Here is an 18,736-nt window from a genome sequence, read left to right on the forward strand (position 1 = left end):
CAAAGCCAGTAGATCACCCTATTATCTCAATGCAGAAAGACCTTCTCCAAGACAGGTTATAATGAAACTGTCAAAAATCAAGGATAAATGTAAAATACTACAAAAAAATCTTGTAACCTACAAAGGAGCCCCCATTAGGCTATCAGTGGATTTCTCAACAGAAACCCTACAGGCCTGGAGAAAGAGGAATAACTTTGAATAATAATATTCAAAGTACGGAAAAAAAGAAAAAAATTTACCAGCCAAGAATACACTATTTCACTAAATTATCCTTCAAATATGAAGGAGAAATAAAGTATTTTCTAGATAAACAAAAGCCGAGGGAGTTCATCACCACTAGACCTGCCTGCAAAACATGCTAAAAGGAGTCATTCAAGCTGAAATCGAACGATGCTAATATGCAACATGAAAATATAAGAAAGTTTATAACACACAGGTAAAGATAAACATACAGTCAGATGTAGAAAACGCTAAATCTGTAATACAATGGCCACTTAACTGTAGTATAACGTCAAACGAAAAGAGTATTCAAAGTTACTATAGCTACTATAATGTGTTAATGAATACACAATATAAAAGAGGTAAATAAGACATCAAAAAAAGGGGGGGACAGAGTAAAAGGGTGAAAAGGGTGAAGATTTTTTTTATTTTGTGGAAAGGCAAGCCAAAGCAACCTGAAAAGAGCAGTCTGGGGGTCTACAACCACAAACTTGTAGAAGGGAGTACAGTTACATGTCCATTTGACAGAGTGTCAGTCAAGAGGCTTGCTCAATACTTGCTCAGTTTCCTCTTCAGGTTGAAACTAAAAAGGTAGACTTGAGGATGCCTGTGATGTCTTTGATATCCAAACACACTTATTTCAGGAAGGAGGGCACCTGGAGTCAACTTAATTGAGGGAATCCACTTAATTATTAAAATAAATAGTTATGCTGAGAGCCACAGATATTCCATTCACGTTCTAAGCAGTTGAGTTGGTAAAGATCTTGTTCCCATTTCATAGGAAATAGATTACATTCAATTACTCCTCATAACAGCCAACTGGAAGATTATTCCATTGCTTTTGAAGCACTGGTTGGATTGGCATCTGTGATGATAGCCAAATAAATGAGGTTTCTGTGTAACACACACTGGTACTGGACACACTCATTCACCAGACCCTTGTTCTGATACTCCATGATACAGCAGATCATGATACAGCTAGTATCATGATACAGCTAGTCATTCTCCTCCAGGAGCTGCTGGATTGTCTCCTGATTAACTTCTGCCTTGCCTCTCAGCCAGTCCAGTATGAAGGTCACTGACAGGTTAGAACCTGGCCTCAGGCCCTGCAGACCTGTGAGCATCTAGACCAGAGCTGACCAGCAGCTAAAAGGGTAAAGCTTTTATAGACAGTCGAAGTTAAGTTGCTACCAGCTTACAATGGACTGTTTAATCTGTAAGATATCTTCTGTAAGCCTCATGGTAACACAAAGCAAAAACCTAGAACAGATGAATAGAAGATAAATGAAGAAAAAACATCATACCAGCACAGAAAATCACCCATTTACAAAGACAGGCAGAAACAGAGGGAAAATATGAAACAATGAAAATACAAAACAATTAATAAAATGGCATTTGTAAGTCCTCCCATATCAACAGAAACTCAATGTAAATGGATTGAATTCACCAATCAAAATGCACAAAGCAGCTGGATGGAATAATAAACAAAACCCAAATATAAAATTCCTACAAAAGACTCACTTATAGGCTCAAAGAAATGGGTGAAAAAAAAATTCCATGCAAGTGAAAACCCAAAGAAAGCAGGGATAGTAATACGTATATCAGAAAAATTAAGCTTTAAGCCAAAAACTGTAAAAAGAGACAAAGAACGTCATCATATAATATAAGGGGGTCAATCCATCAAGAAGATATAACAGTTGTAAATATATATACATCCAACATAGGAGCACCTAAACATGCTAAGTAAACACTAACAGATGTGAAGGGAGAAAAAAACAAAGATATGTAAGAGTAGGGGACTTTAATACCCATTATCAACAATGGATACGTCACTTTCCAGACAAAAAATCAACAAGGAAACGATGGTCTTGAACCATACATTGGACCAAATGGATTCAATAGACATTTTTAGAACAATCCATCCGACAAAAGCAGAATACAGTTTTTTCTCAAGTGCACTTGGAACATTCCCCAGGATTGACCATAAAATAGGGCATGAAACAAGTCTTACAAAATTAAAGAAAATTGAAATCATATCAAGTATCTTTTCCAGTTACAATAGATTGAAACTAGAAATCAACAAGAAGAAAGATGGAACATCTACAAATATGTTGAAATTAACACTCTCCTGAACAACCAATGAATTAAGGAAAAAAATCAAAACCAAAAATTTAAAAATCTCAAAATCAATGAAAGTGGAAACACAGCATACAAAACCCGTAAGTTTTTGTCTCAAACAGCAGTTTTGAGAGGGAAGTATACAGTGATAAATGCATGTAATTAGAAAATAGATCTCAGATTAAAAAACCTAACTTTACACCTCAAGGAACTAGAAACAAAAGAACAAATGAACCCCTAAGTTAGCAGACGGAATAAAATAACAAATATCTGAGCAGAAATACATGAAATAGAGACCAGAAAAAGCAATAGAAAAAAATCAACAAATCTAAGAGCTGTTGTTTTTTTAAAAATAAAATCAAAATTGACAAACCTTTAGCTAAACTAAGAAAAAAAGAGAAGACTCAAATAAAATCAGAAATGAAAGAGGAAGCATTACAACTGTTACTACAGAAACACATAGAATCTTTTTTTAAAAACATCTTTATTGCAGTATAATTGATTTACAATGGTGTGTTAGTTTCTGCTGTATAAAAAAGCTAATCAGCTATACATAAACATATATCCCCATATCACCTCCCTCTTGCGTCTCCCTCCCACCCTCCCTATCCCACTCCTCTAGGTGGACACAAAGCACAAGGTGATCTCCCTGTGCTATGCGGCTGCTTCCCACTAGCTATCTATTTTACATTTGGTAGTGTATATATGTCCATGCCACTCTATCACTTCGTCCCAGCTTAACCTTCCCCCTCCCCATGTCCTCAAGTCCATTTTCTACGTATGCAGCTTTACTCCTGTCCTACCCCTAGGTTCTTCAGGAAAAAAATTTTTTTTAAAGATTCCATATATATGTGTTAACATACGGTACTTGTTTTTCTCTTTCTGATTTACTTCACTCTGTATGACAGACTCCAAGTCCATCCACCTCACTACAAATAACTCAATTTCGTTTCTTTTTATGGCTGAGTAATATTTCATTGTATATATGTGCCACATCTTCTTTATCCATTCAACTGTCGATGGACACATAAATTGCTTCCATGTCCTGGCTATTGTAAATAGAGCTGCAATGAACATTGTGGTACATGACTCTTTTTGAATTATGGTTTTCTCAGGGTATATGTCAAGTAGTGGGATGGCTGGGTCATATGGTTGTTCTATTTTTAGTTTTTTAAGGACCCTCCATACTGTTTTCCATAGTGGCTGTATCAATTTATATTCCCACCAACAGTGCAAGAGGGTTCCCTTTCCTCTACACCCACTCCAGCCTTTATTGTTTCTAGATTTTTTAATGATGGCCATTCTGAATGGTGTGAGGTGATACCTCATTGTAGTTTTGATTTGCCTTTCTCTAATGATTAGTGATGTTGAGCATCCTTTCATGTGTTTGTTGGCAATCTGTATAACTTCTTTGGAGAAAGGTCTATTTAGGTCTTCTGCTCATTTTTGGATTGGGTTGTTTGTTTTTTTGATATTGAGCTGCATGAACAGCTAGTATATTTTGGAGATTAATCCCTTATCACTTGCTACGTTTGCAAATATTTTATCCCATTCTGAGGGTTGTCTTTTTGTCTTGTTTATGGTTTCCTTTGTTGTGCAAAAGGGTTTAAGTTTCATTAGGTCCATTTGTTTATTTTAATTTTTATTTCCATTTCTCTAGGAGGTGGGTCAAAAAGGATCTTGCTGTGATGTATGTCATAGAGTGTTCTCCCAAGGTGTTCCTGTAAGAGTTTTATAGTGTCTGGCCTTGCATTTAGGTCTTAATCCATTTTGAGTTTATTTTTGTGTATGGTGTTAGGAAGTGTTCTAATTTCATTCTTTTACATGTAGTTGTCCAGTTTTCCCAGCACCACTTATTGAAGAGGCTGTCTTTTCTACACTGCATATTCTTGCCTCCTTTCTCAAAGATACAGTGAACATATGTGTGTGGGTTTATCTGTGGGCTTTCTATCGTAATCTCTTGATCTATATTTCTGTTTTTGTGCCAGTACCATAATGTCTTGATTACTGTAGCTTTATAGTATAGTCTGAAGTGTAGTATCCTGATTCCTCAAACTCCTTTTTTCTTTCTCAAGAGTGCTTTGGCTATTCGGGGTCTTTTGTGTTTCCGTACAAATTGTGAAAATTTTTGTTCTACTTCTGTGAAAAATGCCATTGGTAGTTTGATAGGGATTGCATTGAATGTATAGATGCTTTGGGTAGTAAAGTCATTTTCACAATGTTGATTCTTCCAATCCAAGAAAATGGAATATCTCTCCATCTGTTTGTATCACCTTTAATTTCTTTCATCAGTGTTTTATACTTTTCTGCATTCAGGTCTTTTGGCTGCTTAGGTAGGTTTATTCCTAGGTCTTTTACTCTTTTTGTTGCAGTGGTAAATGGGAGTGACTCCTTATTTTCTTTTTCAGATTTTTCATCATTAGTGTATAGGAATGCAAAAGATTTCTGCGCATCAATTTGGTATCCTGTTACTTTACCAAATTCATTGATTAGCTCTAGTAGTTTTCAGGTAGCATCTTGGCATTTTCTATGTATAGTATTTTGTCATCTGAAAACAGTTACAGCTTTACTTCTTCCTTCCAATTTGGATTCCTTTTATTTCTTTTTCTTCTCTGATTGCTGTGGCTAAAAATTCCAAAACTATGTTGAATGAGTGGGCAACCTTGTCTTGTTCCTGATCTTAGTGGAAATGATTTCAGTTTTTCACCATTGAGTACCATGTTGGCTGTGGGTTTGTCATATATGGCCTTTATTATGTTGAGGAAAGTTCCCTCTATGCTTACTTTCTGCAGGGCTTTTATCATAAATCGGTGTTGAATTTTGTCGAAAGCTTTCTCTGCATCTATTGAGATGATCACATGGTTTTTCTCCTTCAACTTGTTAACATGGTGTATCACATTGATTGATTTGTATGTATTGAAGAATCCTTGCAGTCCTGGGATAAACCTGAATTGATCATGCTGTATGATCCTTTTAATGTGCTGTTGGATTCTGTTTGCTACTGTTTTCTTGTGCTGTTGGATTTTTGCATCTATGTTCATCAGTGATATTGGTCTGTAGTTTTCTTTTTTTGTGACATCTTTGTCTGATTTTGGTATCAGGGTGATGGTGGCCTTGTTGAATGAGTTTGGGAGTTTTCCTTCGTCTGCTATATTTTGGAAGAATTTGAGGAGGATAGGTGTTAGCTCTTCTCTAAATTCTTGATAGAATTTGCTATGAAGCCATCTGGTCCTGGGCTTTATTTTTTGGAAGATTTTTAAACACAGTCTCAATTTCAGTGCTTGTGACTGGTCTGTTTATATTTTCTATTTCTTCCTGTTTCAGTCTTGGGAGGTTGTGCTTTTCCACAAATTTGTCCATTTCTTCCAAGTTGTGCATTTTATTGGCATATAGTGCTTGTAGTAATCTCTCATGATCCTTTGTATTTCTGCAGTGTCAGTTGTTAGTTCTACTTTTTCATTTCTAATTCTATTGATTTGAGTCTTCTCCCTTATTTTCTTGATGTGTCTGACTAGTGCTTTATCAGTTTTGTTTATGTTCTCAAAGAACAAGCTTTTAGATTTATTGACGTTTGCTCTTGTTTCCTTCATTTCTTTCTAATTTTTTCTTTTTTATAACATCTTTATTGGAATATAATTGCTTTACAATGGTGTGTTAGTTTCTGCTTTATAACAAAGTGAATCAGTTATACATATACATATGTTCCCATATCTCTTCTCTCTTGCATCTCCCTCCCTCCCACCCTCCCTATCCCACCCATCTAGGTGGTCACAAAGCACCGAGCTGATCTCCCTGTGCTATGCCACTGCTTCCCCCTAGCTATCTATTTTACATCTGGTAGTGTATATATGTCCATGCCACTCTCTCACCCTGTCACATCTTCCCCCTCCCCCTCCCCATATCCTCAAGTCCATTCTCTACTAGGTCTGTGTCTCTATTCTCATCTTGCCACTAGGTTCTTCATGACCATATTTTTTTCCTTAGAATCCACATATATGTGTTAGCATACTGTATTTGTTTTTCTCTTTCTGACTTACCTCACTCTGTATGACAGACTCTAACTCCATCCACCTCACTACAAATACCTCCATTTCGTTTCTTTTTATGGCTTAGTAATATTCCATTGTATATATGTGCCACATCTTCTTTATCCATTCATCTGATGATGGACACTTAGGTTGCTTCCATGTCCTGGCTATTGTAAATAGAGCTGCAATGAACATTTTGGTACATGACTCTTTTTGAATTATGGTTTTCTCAGGGTATATGGCCAGTAGTGGGATTGCTGGGTCGTATGGTAGTTCTATTTTTAGTTTTTTAAGGAACCTCCATACTGTTCTCCATAGTGGCTGTATCAATTTACATTCCCACCAACAGTGCAAGAGGGTTCCCTTTTCTCCACACCCTCTCCGGCATTTATTGTTTCTAGATTGTTTGATGATGGCCATTCTGACCGGTGTGAGATGATACCTCATTGTAGTTTTGATTTGCATTTCTCTAATGATTAATGATGTTGAGCATTCTTTTATGTGTCTGTTGGCCATCTGTATATCTTCTTTGGAGAAATGTCTATTTAGGTCTTCTGCCCATTTTTGGATTGGGTTGTTTGATTTTTTGTTATTGAGCTGCATGAGCTGCTCGTAAATCTTGGAGATTAACCCTTTGTCAGTTGCTTCATTTGCAAATATTTTCTCCCATTCTGAGGGTTGTCTTTTGGTCTTGTTTATGGTTTCCTTTGCTGTGCAAAAGCTTTTAAGTTTCATTAGGTCCCATTTGTTTATTTGTGTTTTTATTTCCATTTCTCTAGGAGCTGGGTCAAAAAGAATCTTGCTTTGATTTATGTCGTAGAGTGTTCTGCCTATGTTTTCCTCTAAGAGTTTGATAGTGTCTGGCCTTACACTTAGGTCTTTAATCCGTTTTGAGTTTATTTTTGTGAGTGGTGTCAGGGAGTGTTCTAATTTCATACTTTTACATGTATCTGTCCAATTTTCCCAGCACCACTAATTGAAGAGGCTGTCTTTTCTCCACTTTATATGCTTGCCTCCTTTATCAAAGATAAGGTGACCATATGTGCGTGGGTTTATCTCTGGGCTTTCTATCCTGTTCCATTGATCTATATTTCTGTTTTTGTGCCAGTACCATACTGTGTTGATTACTGTAGCTTTGTAACATGGTCTGAAGTCAGGGAGCCTGATTCCTCCAGCTCCATTTTTCGTTCTCAAGATTGCTTTGGCTATTCGGGGTCTTTTGTGTTTCCATACCAATTGTGAAATTTTTTGTTCTAGTTCTGTGAAAAATGCCAGTGGTAGTTTGATAGGGATTGCATTGAATCTGTAGATTGCTTTGGGTTGTAGAGTCGTTTTCACAATGTTGATTCTTCCAATCCAAGAACATGGTATATCTCTCCATCTATTTGTATCATCTTTAATTTCTTTCATCAGTGTCTTATAATTTTCTGCATACAGGTCTTTTTTCTCCTTAGGTAGGTTTATTCCTAGTTATTCTATTCTTTTTGTTGCAGTGGTAAACGGGAGTGTTTTCTTAATTTCACTTTCAGATTATTCTTCATTAGTGTATAGGAATGCAAGAGATTTCTGTGCATTAATTTTGTATCCTGCTACTTTACCAAATTTATTGATTAGCTCTAGTAGTTTTCTGGTAGCATCTGTAGGATTCTCTATGTATAGTATCATGTCATCTGCAAACAGTGACAGCTTTATCTCTTCTTTTCCGATTTGGATTCCTTTTATTTCTTTTTCTTCTCTGACTGCTGTGGCTAACACTTCCAAAACTATGTTGAATAATAGTGGTGAGAGTGGGCAACCTTGTCTTTTCCTGGTCTTAGTGGAAATGGTTTCAGTTTTTCACCATTGAGGACAATGTTGGCTGTGGGTTTGTCATATATGGCCTTTATTATGTTGAGGAAAGTTCCCTCTTTGCCTACTTTCTACAGGGCTTTTATCATAAATGGGTGTTGAATTTTGTTAAAAGCTTTCTCTGCATCTATTGAGATGATCATATGGTTTTTCTCCTTTAATTTGTTAATATGATGTATCATGTTGATTAATTTGCGTATATTGAAGAATCCTTGTATTGCTGGAATAAACCCCACTTGATCATGGTGTATGATCCTTTTAATGTGCTGTTGGATTCTGTTTGCTAGTATTTTGTTGAGGATTTTTGCATCTATGGTCATCAGTGATATTGGCCTGTAGTTTTCTTTCCTTGTGACATCTTTCTCTGGTTTTGTTACCAGGGTGATGGTGGCCTCATAGAATGAGCTGGGGAGAGTTCCTCCCTCTGCAATATTTTGGATGAGTTTGAGAAGGATAGGTGTTAGCTCTTCCCTAATTGTTTGATAGAATTCGCCTGTGAAGCCATCTGGTCCTGGGCTTTTGTTTGTTGGAAGATTTTAAATCACAGTTTCAATTTCAGTGCTTGTGATTGGTCTGTTCATATTTTCTATTTCTTCCTGGTTCTGTCTCGGCAGGTTGTTCATTTCTAAGAATTTGTCCATTTCTTCCAGGTTGTCCATTTTATTGGCATACAGTTGCTTGTAGTAATTTCTCATGATCGTTTGTATTTCTGCAGTGTCAGTGGTTACTTCTCCGTTTTCATTTCTAATTCTATTGATTTGAGTCTTCTCCCTTTTTCTCTTGATGAGTCTGGCTAATGGTTTATCAATTTTGTTTATCTTCTCAAAGAACCAGTTTTTAGTTTTATTGATCTTTGTTATTGTCTCTTTCATTTCTTTTTCATTTATTTCTGATCTGATCTTTATGATTTCTTTCCTTCTGCTGGCTTTGGGGTTTTTTTGTTCTTCTTTCTCCAATTGCTTCAGGTGCAAGGTTAGGTTGTTTATTCGAGATGTTTCCTGTTTCTTGAGGTAGGCTTGTATTGCTATAAACTTCCCTCTTAGCACTGCTTTTGCTGCACCCCATAGGTTTTGGGTCGTCGTGTCTTCATTGTCATTTGTTTCTAGGTATTTTTTGATTTCCCCTTGTATTTCTTCAGTGATCACTTCGTTATTAAGTAGTGTATTGTGTAGCCTCCATGTGTTTGTATTTTTTACAGATCTTTTCCTGTCATTGATATCTAGTCTCATAGCATTGTGGTCGGAAAAGATACTTGATACGATTTCAATTTTCTTAAATTTACCAAGGCTTGATTTGTGACCCAAGATATCATCTATCCTAGAGAATGTTCCATGAGCGCTTGAGAAAAATGTGTATTCTCTTGTTTTTGGGTGTAATATCCTATAAGTATCAATTAAGTCCATCTTGTATAATGTATCATTTAAAGCTTGTGTTTCTTTATTTATTTTCAGTTTGGATGATCCGTCCTTCGGCGAAAGTGGGGTGTTAAAGTCCCCTACTATGATTGTGTTGCTGTCGGTTTCCCCTTTTATGGCTGTTAGTATTTGCCTTATGTATTGAGGTACTCCTATGTTAGGTGCATAAATATTTACAATTGTTATACCTTCTTCTTGGATCAATCCCTTGATCATTATATAGTGCCCTTCTTTTTCTCTTGTAATAATCTTTATTTTAAAGTCTATTTTGTCTGATATGACAATTCCTACTCCAGCTTTCTTTTGATTTCAATTTGCATGGAATATCTTGTTCCATCTCCTCACTTTCAGTCTGTATGTGTCCCTAGGTCTGAAGTGGGTCTCTTGTAGACAACATATATACGGGTCTTGTTTTTGTATCCATTCAGCCAGTCTGTGTCTTTTGGTGGGAGCATTTAATACATTTACATTGAAGGTAATTATCGATATGTATGTTCCTTTTCCCATTTTCTTCAATGTTTTGTGTCTGTTATTGTAGGCGTTTTCCTTCTCTTGTGTTTCTTGCCTAGAGAAGTTCCTTTAGCATTTGCTGTAAAGCTGGTTTGGTGGTGCTGAACTCTCTCAGCTTTTGCTTTTCTGTAAAGGTTTTAATTTCTCCATCACATCTGAATGAGATCCTTGCTGGGTAGAGTAATCTTTGCTGTAGGTTTTTCTCCTCCATCACTTTAAGTATATCCTACCAGTCCCTTCTGGCTTGCAGAGTTTCTGCTGAAAGATCAGCTGTTAACCTTATGGGGATTCCCTTGTGTGTTATTTGTTGTTTTTCCCTTGCTGCTTTTAATATATTTTCTTTATATTTAATTTTTGATAGTTTGATGAATATGTGTCTTGGCGCGTTTCTCCTTGGATTTATCCTGTATGGGACTCCCTGTGCTTCCAGGACTTGATTAACTATTTCCTTTCCCATATTAGGGAAGTTTTCAACTATAATCTCTTCAAATATTTTCTCAGTCCCTTTCTTTTTCTCTTCTTCTGGGACCCCTATAATTCGAATGTTGGTGTATTTAATAGTGTCCCAGATGTCTCTGAGACTGTCCTCAGTTCTTTTCATTCTTTTTTCTTTATTCTGCTGTACATTAGTTATTTCCACTATTTTATCTTCCAGGTCACTTACCCGTTCTTCTCTCTCAGTTATTCTGCTATTGATCCCTTCTAGAGTATTTTTAATCTCATTTATTGTGTTTTTCATCATTGCTTGCTTCCTCTTTAGTTCTTCTATGTCCTTGTTAAATGTTTCTTGCATTTTGTCTATTCTATTTCCAAGATTTTGGATCATCTTTTCTATCATTATTGTGAATTCTTTTTCAGGTAGACTGCCTATTTCCTCTTCATTTGTTAGGTCTGGTGTGTTTTGACCCTGCTCCTTCATCTGCTGTGTGTTTTTCTGTCATCTCATTTTGCTTATCTTACTGTGTTTGGGGTCTCCTTTTCACAGGCTGCAGGTTCGTAGTTCCCGTTGTTTTTGGTATCTGTCCCCAGTGGCTAAGGTTGGTTCAGTGGGTTGTGTAGGCTTCCTGGTGTAGGGGACTAGTGCCTGTGTTCTGGTGGATGAGGCTGGATCTTGTCTTTCTGGTGGGCATGTCCACGTCTGGTGGTGTGTTTTGGGGTGTCTGTGGCCTTATTATGCTTTTAGGCAGCCTCTCTGCTAATGGATGGGGCTGTGTTCCTGTCTTGCTAGTTGTTTGGCATAGGGTGTCCAGCACTGTAGCTTGCTGGTCATTGAGTGAAGCTGGGTCTTGATGCTGAGATGGAGATCTCTGTGAGATTTTCGCCATTTGGTATTACGTGAAGCTGGGAGGTCTCTTGTGGACCAATGTCCTGAAGTTGGCTCTCCCACCTCAGAGGCACAGCCCTGATGCCTGGCTGGAGGACCAAGAGCCTTTCATCCACATGGCTCAAAACAAAAGGGAGAAAAAATAGAAAGAAAGAAAGAAAGAAAGAGGATAAAATAAAATAAAGCTATTATAATAAAAAGTAAGAAAAAATTATTAAGAAAAGTTTATTAAGAAAAAAATGTTTTTAATTTTTTAAAATAAAAAATAAAATAAATTATTAAGAAAAAATTTTTTAAAATAAAATATATGTCAAAAATTATTAAGAAAAAATTTATTAAGAAAAAAAATTTTTTAAGTAAAAAAAAAAAACAAACTGATGGACCTAACCCTAGGACAAATGGTGAAAACAAAGCTATACAGACAAAATCTCACCCAGAAGCATACACATATACACACACAAAAAAAGGATAAGGGGAAAAATTAATATATCCTGCTCCCAAAGTCCACCTCCTGAATTTGGGATGATTCGTTGTCTATTCAGGTATTCAACAGATGCAGGCACATCAAGTTGTTTGTGGAGTTTTAATCCGCTGCTTCTGAGGCTGCTGGGAGAGATTTCCCTTTCTCTTCTTTGTTCGCACAGCTCCCGGGGTTCAGCTTTGGATTTGGACCCTCCTCTGCGTGTAGGTCGCCTGAGGGCATCTGTTCTTCGCTCACACAGGACGGGGTTAAAGGAGCAGCTCCTTCAGGGGCTCTGGCTCACTAAAGCGGGGAAATGGAGGGGTATGGATGCGGGGCACGCCTGCAGCGGCAGAGGCCGACGTGACGTTGCAGCAACCTGAGGCGTGCTGTGCGTTCTCCCGCTGAAGTTGTCCCTGGATCATGGGAGCCTGGCAGTGGCGGGCTGCACAGACTCCCGAGAGCGGCAGTGTGGATAGTGACCTGTGCTCACACACAGGCTTCTTGGTGGCGACAGCAGCAGCCTTAGCGTCTCATGCCCGTCTCTGAGGTCTGTGCTGATAGCCACAGCTCACGCCCATCTCTGGAGCTCGTTTAGGCGGTGCTCTGAATCCCCTCTCCTTGTGTACCATGAAACAAAGAGGCAAGAAAAAGTCTCTTGCCTCTTCGGCAGCTGCAGACATTTTCCTGCACTCCCTCCCGCCTAGCTGTGATGCACTAACCCCTTCAGGCTGTGTTCACGCAGCCAACCCCAGTCCTCTCCCTGGGATCCAACCGAATCCCGAACCTCAGCTCCCAGCCCCCGCACGCCCCGGCGGGTGAGCAGACAAGCCTCTCAGGCTGGTGAGTGCTGCTCGGCGCCGATCCTCTGTGCAGGAATCTCTCCGCTTTGCCCTCCACACCCCTGTGGCTGCACTCTCCTCCGCAGCTCTGAAGCTTCCCCCCTCTGTCACCCGCAGTCTCCACCCGCGAAGAGGCTTCCTAGTGTGTGGAAACCTTTCCTCCTTCACAGCTCCCTCCCACTGGTGCAGGTCCCATCCTTATTCTTTTGTCTCTGTTATTTCTTTTTCTTTTGTCCTACCCAGGTACGTGGTGAGTTTCTTGCCTTTTGGGAGGTCTGAGGTCTTCTGCCAGCGTTCAGTGGGTGTTCTATAGGAGCAGTTCCACGTGTAGATGTATTTCTGATGTATCTGTGGGAAGGAAGGTGATCTCCGTGTCTTACTCTTCCGCCATCTTGCCCCTTCTGCTCTCATTTATTTCTGATCTGATCTTTTTGAGTTCTTTCCTTCTGCTAACTCTGGGTTCTTTTGTTCTTTCTCCAATTGCTTTAGGTTTAAGGTTAGGTTGTTTATTTGAGATGTTTCTTGTTTCTTGAGGTAGGATTGTATTGCTATAAGCTTTCCTCTTAGAACTGCTTTTGCTGCATCACATAGGTTTTGAGTTGTCGTTTTTTCATTGTCATTTTTTCTAGGTATTTCTTGATTTCCTCTTTGATTTCTTCAGTGGTCTCTTGGTTATTTAGTAGTGTATTGTTTAGCCTCCACGTGTTTGTATATTTCACAGATTTTTTCCCCTGTCATTTATATCTAGTCTCATAGCATTGTGGTTACAAAAGATACTTGATGTGATTTCAATTTTCTTAAATTTACCAAGGCTTGATTTGTGACCCTAAGTATGATCTATCCTGGAGAATGTCCCATGAGCACCTGAGTAGAGAGTGTATTCTGTTGTTTTTGGATGGAATATCCTATAAATATCAATTAAACCCGCCTTATATAATGTGTCATTTAAAGCTTTTGTTTCGTTTTTATATTTTCATTTTGAATGATCTCTCCATTGATGAAATTGGGGTGTTAAAGTCCCCTACTATTATTGTGTTACTGTCTATTTCCCCTTTTATGGCTGTTAACATTTGCCTTATGTATTGACGCACTCCTATGTTGTGTACATAAATATTTACAATTGTTATATCTTCTTGGATTGATCCTTTGATCATTATGTAGTGTCCTTCTTAATATCTTGTAGTCTTTATTTTAAAGTCTATTTTGTCTGATATGAGAATTGCTACTCCAGCTTTCTTTTGATTTCCATTTGTATGGAATATCTTTTTCCATCCCCTCACTTTCAGTCTGTATGTGTCCCTAGGTCTGAAATGGGTCTCTTGTAGACAGCATATATATGGGTCTTGTTTTTTTACCCATTCGGCCAGTCTGTGTCTTTTGGTTGGAGCATTTAATCCATTTACATTTAAGGCAGTTATCAATATGTGTGTTCCTATGAACATTTTCCCAATTGTTTGGGGTTTGTTACTTGTAGGTATTTTCCTTCTCTTGTGTTTCCCACCTAGAGAAGTTCCTTTAGCATTTGTTGTAAAGCTGGTTGGGTAGTGCTGATTTCTCTTAGCTTTTGCTTGTCTGTAAATGTTTTCATTTCTCCATCGAATCTGACTGAGATCCTTGCTGTTTAGAGTAGTCTTCATTGTATTATTTTCCCTTTCATCACTTTAAATATGTCTTGCCACTCCCTTCTGGATTGCAGAGTTTCTTCTGAAAAGTCAGCTGTTAACCTTATGGGGATTCCCTTGTAGGTTATTTATTGCTTTTCCCTTGCTGCTTTTATTATTTTTCTTTGTATTTAATTTTTGATAGTTTGATTAATATGCATCTTGTTATGTTTCTCCTTGGATTTACCCTGTCCGGGACTCTCTGCACTTCCTGGACTTGATTGACTATTTCCTTTCCCATATTAGGGACGTTTTCAAGTATAATCTCTTCAAGTATTTTCTCAGATCCTTTCCTTTTTCTGGGACCCCTATAATTCAAATGTTGGTGCGTTTAATGTTGTCCCAGAGGTCTCTGAGACTGTCCTCAATTCTTTTAATTCTTTTTCATTTATTCTGCCCTGCATTAGTTATTTCCACTATTTTATCTTCCAGGTCACTTATCCCTTCTTCTGCCTCAGTTATTCTGCCATTGATTCCTTATAGCGAATTTTTAATTTCATTTATTGTGTTGTTCATCATTGTTTGTTTGCTCTTTAGTTCTTTTAGGTCCTTGTTAAACATTTCTTGTATTTTCTCCATTCTATTTCTGAGATTTTAGATTATCTTTACTATCATTACTCTGAATTCTTTTTCAGGTAGACTGCCTATTTCCTCTTCATTTGTTTGGTCTGATGGGTTTTACCTTGCTCCTTCATCTGCTGTGTGTTTTTCTGTCTTCTCATTTTGCTTAACTTACTATGTTTGGTGTCTCCTTTCTGCAGGCTGCACGTTCGTAATTCCTGTTGTTTTTGGTGTCTGCCCCCAGTGGGTATGGTTGATTCAGTGGGTTGTGTATGATTCCTGCTCGAGGGGACTGGTGCCTGTGTTCTGGTGGATGAGGCTGCATCTTGTCTTTGTGGTGGGCAGGACCACGTCTGGTGGTGTGTTTTGGGCTGTCTGTGAACTTATTATGATTTTAGTTAGCCACTCTGCTGATGGGTGGGGTTGTGTTCCTGTCTTGCTAGTTGTTTGGCATAGGGTGTCCAGCACTGTAGCTCGCTGGTCATTGAGTGAGCCTGGTCTTAGCTTTGAGAATGGGATCTCTTAGAGAGTTTTTGCCATTTGATATTATGTGGTGTTGGGAGGTCTCTGGTGGACCAATGTCCTCAACTCGGCTCTGCCACCTCAGAGGCTCAGGCCTGACACCCAGCTGGAGAACCAAGACTCTGTCTGCTACCTGCAGGTCTTCCTAAAGCCAGGCCGCCTGCAGCAGCCTGACCAATGGAATATTCAAATTGGAAATGTTGCCTTAGCACTGGGTGCTAGAGGAGATCTCCTTTGCTCCATACCAGAAACACAAAAGCATGGACAGCTCCCTTATATGTTCTAAAGACTTCTGACAAGGGCAAAAATTCAATTCAATGGGGGGAAGGAAAGTTTTTTCAACTAACAGCAGAGAAATAATTGGCTATTCATATGGAGAATCTTGATCTTTACCTCTAATGTGTGGTTTTTATTAATCTGAAGTGACTCCTCCACTGTCTCTTTCCCTTTCTGTCAACTGAAGCAGAAGACTCTGAACCTTTAGAACTGGGTAGTACTCCTCAACATTGTCGAGGTTTTCAAAAATGAGGAAAGTGTGAGAAATTGTCACAACCAGGAGGAGCCTATGGAGACATGAAGACTAAATGTAATGCTTTATCCTTGGCTTCCTGCAGCCGCCTGGGCCCACATCCCTTGCAAACATTGGCTCCTGGGCCCAAGGTTTCCAGATACCCAGAATGGGGAGGGGGCAGAAATGCATAGAATCTTAAGAGACTATTGTGAATATTTATATGCCAAAAAATTGGATAACCTAGAAGAAATGGATAAATTTCTAGAAACATACAACCTACCAAGACTGAATCAAGAAGAAAAGGAAAAGCACAATAAGCAAATAATAAGAAGGGGATTGAATCAGTAATCAAATACCTCTCAACACAGAAAAGCCTAGGTCCAGATAGCTTAACTGGTGAATTCTACCAAGTGTTTAAAGAAGAATTAACACCAATCCCTCTCAACCCTTTCCAAAATTGAAGAGGAAGGAACACTTCCAAACTAATTTTGTGAGGCCAGATTATCCTGATACCAAATCCAGATAAGGACACTACAATAAAAATATAGACCAATATCCCTGATGAATATAGATGTAAACATTCTAAGAAATATTAGCAGACCTAATTCAACAACACATTAAAAGGGTTATACATCATGGTCAAGGGAGACTTATCCCTGGATGCAAGGATGGTTCAAAATATGCAAATCAATCAATATGATATACCACATTAATAATAAAGGATAAAAGCCATATGATCATCTCCACAGATACAGAAAAAAAAAACATTTGGCAAAATAAAATATTCTTTCATGATTAAGACCCTCAACAAATTGGGTATAGAAAGAACATACCTCAACATAATAAAGGCCATATATGACAAATCTACAGCTAACATATTCAATGGTGAAAAATTCAAATCTTTTTCTCTAGGATCAGGAATAAGATCAGGATGCCCACTCTTATTCAACATAGTACTGGAAGTCTTAGGTAGAGCAGTTAGGGGGAAAAAAGAAATAAAAGGAATCCAAATTGAAAAGCAAGAAGTAAAATTGTGATTATTTGCAATGATGTGATCTTATATATGGAAAATCCTAAAGACTCAACCAGAACACTTGGAATTAATCAATGAATCAGTAAAGTTGCTGGATATAAAAATCAACATACAGAAATCAGTGATGGTTTTATACACTAACAAAGGAACAGCAAAAATTAAATAAATAAATGTATCTCATCGATCATTCACAACAGCATCAAAAGCAATAAAATACGTAGGATCTAATTTAACCAATGAATAAAAGATCTATACAATAAAATCTACAAGACCTTGATGTAAGAAATTGAAAAGATGCAAACAAATGGAAAAATATACCGTGTTCATGGATCAGAAGAATTAATATTGTAAAGTGTCCATTCCACCCAAAACTATCTATTGATTTGATACAATCCCTATCAAAATTCCAATAGCATTTTTCACAGATATAGAAAACACAATCCTAAAGTTTGTATAGAAACACAAAAGATCCCAAATAAGCCAAAGCAATCCTGAGGAAAAACAAGGCCAGAGGCATCATACTTCCTGATTTCAAACTAGTATACTAGAAATCTATAGTAATTAAAACAATATGGTACAGGATAAAAGTAGACCTTAAGGCCAATGGAACAGAATAATGAGCTCAGAATTAAACCCCCACATGTATGTTCAACAAATGAAAAGCCAAAAAAACAGTCAGTGGGGAAAGGAGAGTCTCTTCAACAAATGGTGTTGGGAAAACTGGATAACCACACACAAAAAAATGAAATTGGACCCCCATCTTACACCACTCACAAAAAATAACTCAAAATGGATTAAAGACTTGAACATAAGACCTGATGCCATGAAACTCCTAGAAGAAAACAGGGAAGAAAATCCTTGACATTGGACTGGCAGTTATTTTTCAGATATGACACCGAAAACTCAGGCAACAAAAGCAAAACTCAACAAGTGAGACTTCATCAAAATTAAAAACTTCTTCATAACAAAAGGCACTATGAAGAAGCAGCAACCTACAGAAATGAAACAGCAACCTACAGAATGGGAGAATATATTTGCAAAACGTTTATTGGATAAAGGGTTAATATAGAAAGTATATAAAGATCTCATACCATTCAATAACAATAAAATAAGCAATCTAGTTTTAAAAAATGGGCAGAGGAACTAAACAGGCATTTTTCCAAAGAAGACATCCACATGGCCAACATGTAACCTGTAACACACCTGTTAGAATGGCAGTCATCAAGAAGAGAAGAGTTAACAATTGTTGGCAAGGATGTAGAGAAAAGGGAACACTTGGGCAACATTGCTGGTGGGAATGTAAATTGGTTCAGCCACTATGGAAAACAGTATACAGATTCCTCAAAAAAATTAAAAATAAAACTACCATATGATCCAACAGTTCCACTTCTGGCTATATATCCAAAGGAAATGAAAACAGAAGTTTGAAGAGCTATATACACTCCCTTGTTTATTGCAGCATTATTTACAATAAAGACATGAAAATAACCTAAGTGTCCATCAATGAATGAATGGATTAGAAAGTTGTGGTATATTTACACAATGGAATATTATTCAGTCACAAGAAAAAAGGAAATCCTACCACTTTTAACAACATGGATAGACCTTGAGGACTTCATGTTAAGTGAGATGTCAGACAGAGAAAGACATATACTGTATGATATCACTTAATATGTATAATCAA

General features: G+C 37.7%; 1 protein-coding gene and 1 pseudogene across 1 annotated transcript in view; one reads left to right on the forward strand and one right to left on the reverse strand.

The window, feature by feature from the left end:
* Window positions 1-18,736, forward strand: part of KHDRBS2 (KH RNA binding domain containing, signal transduction associated 2) — a 721,197-nt gene that overhangs the window by 541,798 nt on the left and 160,663 nt on the right. The window lies entirely within an intron of this gene.
* On the reverse strand, window positions 1,047-1,343 carry LOC118903455 (annotated as a pseudogene).

Source organism: Balaenoptera musculus, chromosome 11 (genome assembly GCF_009873245.2).
Source record: "Balaenoptera musculus isolate JJ_BM4_2016_0621 chromosome 11, mBalMus1.pri.v3, whole genome shotgun sequence".
Classification (NCBI taxonomy): Eukaryota; Metazoa; Chordata; class Mammalia; order Artiodactyla; family Balaenopteridae; genus Balaenoptera; species Balaenoptera musculus.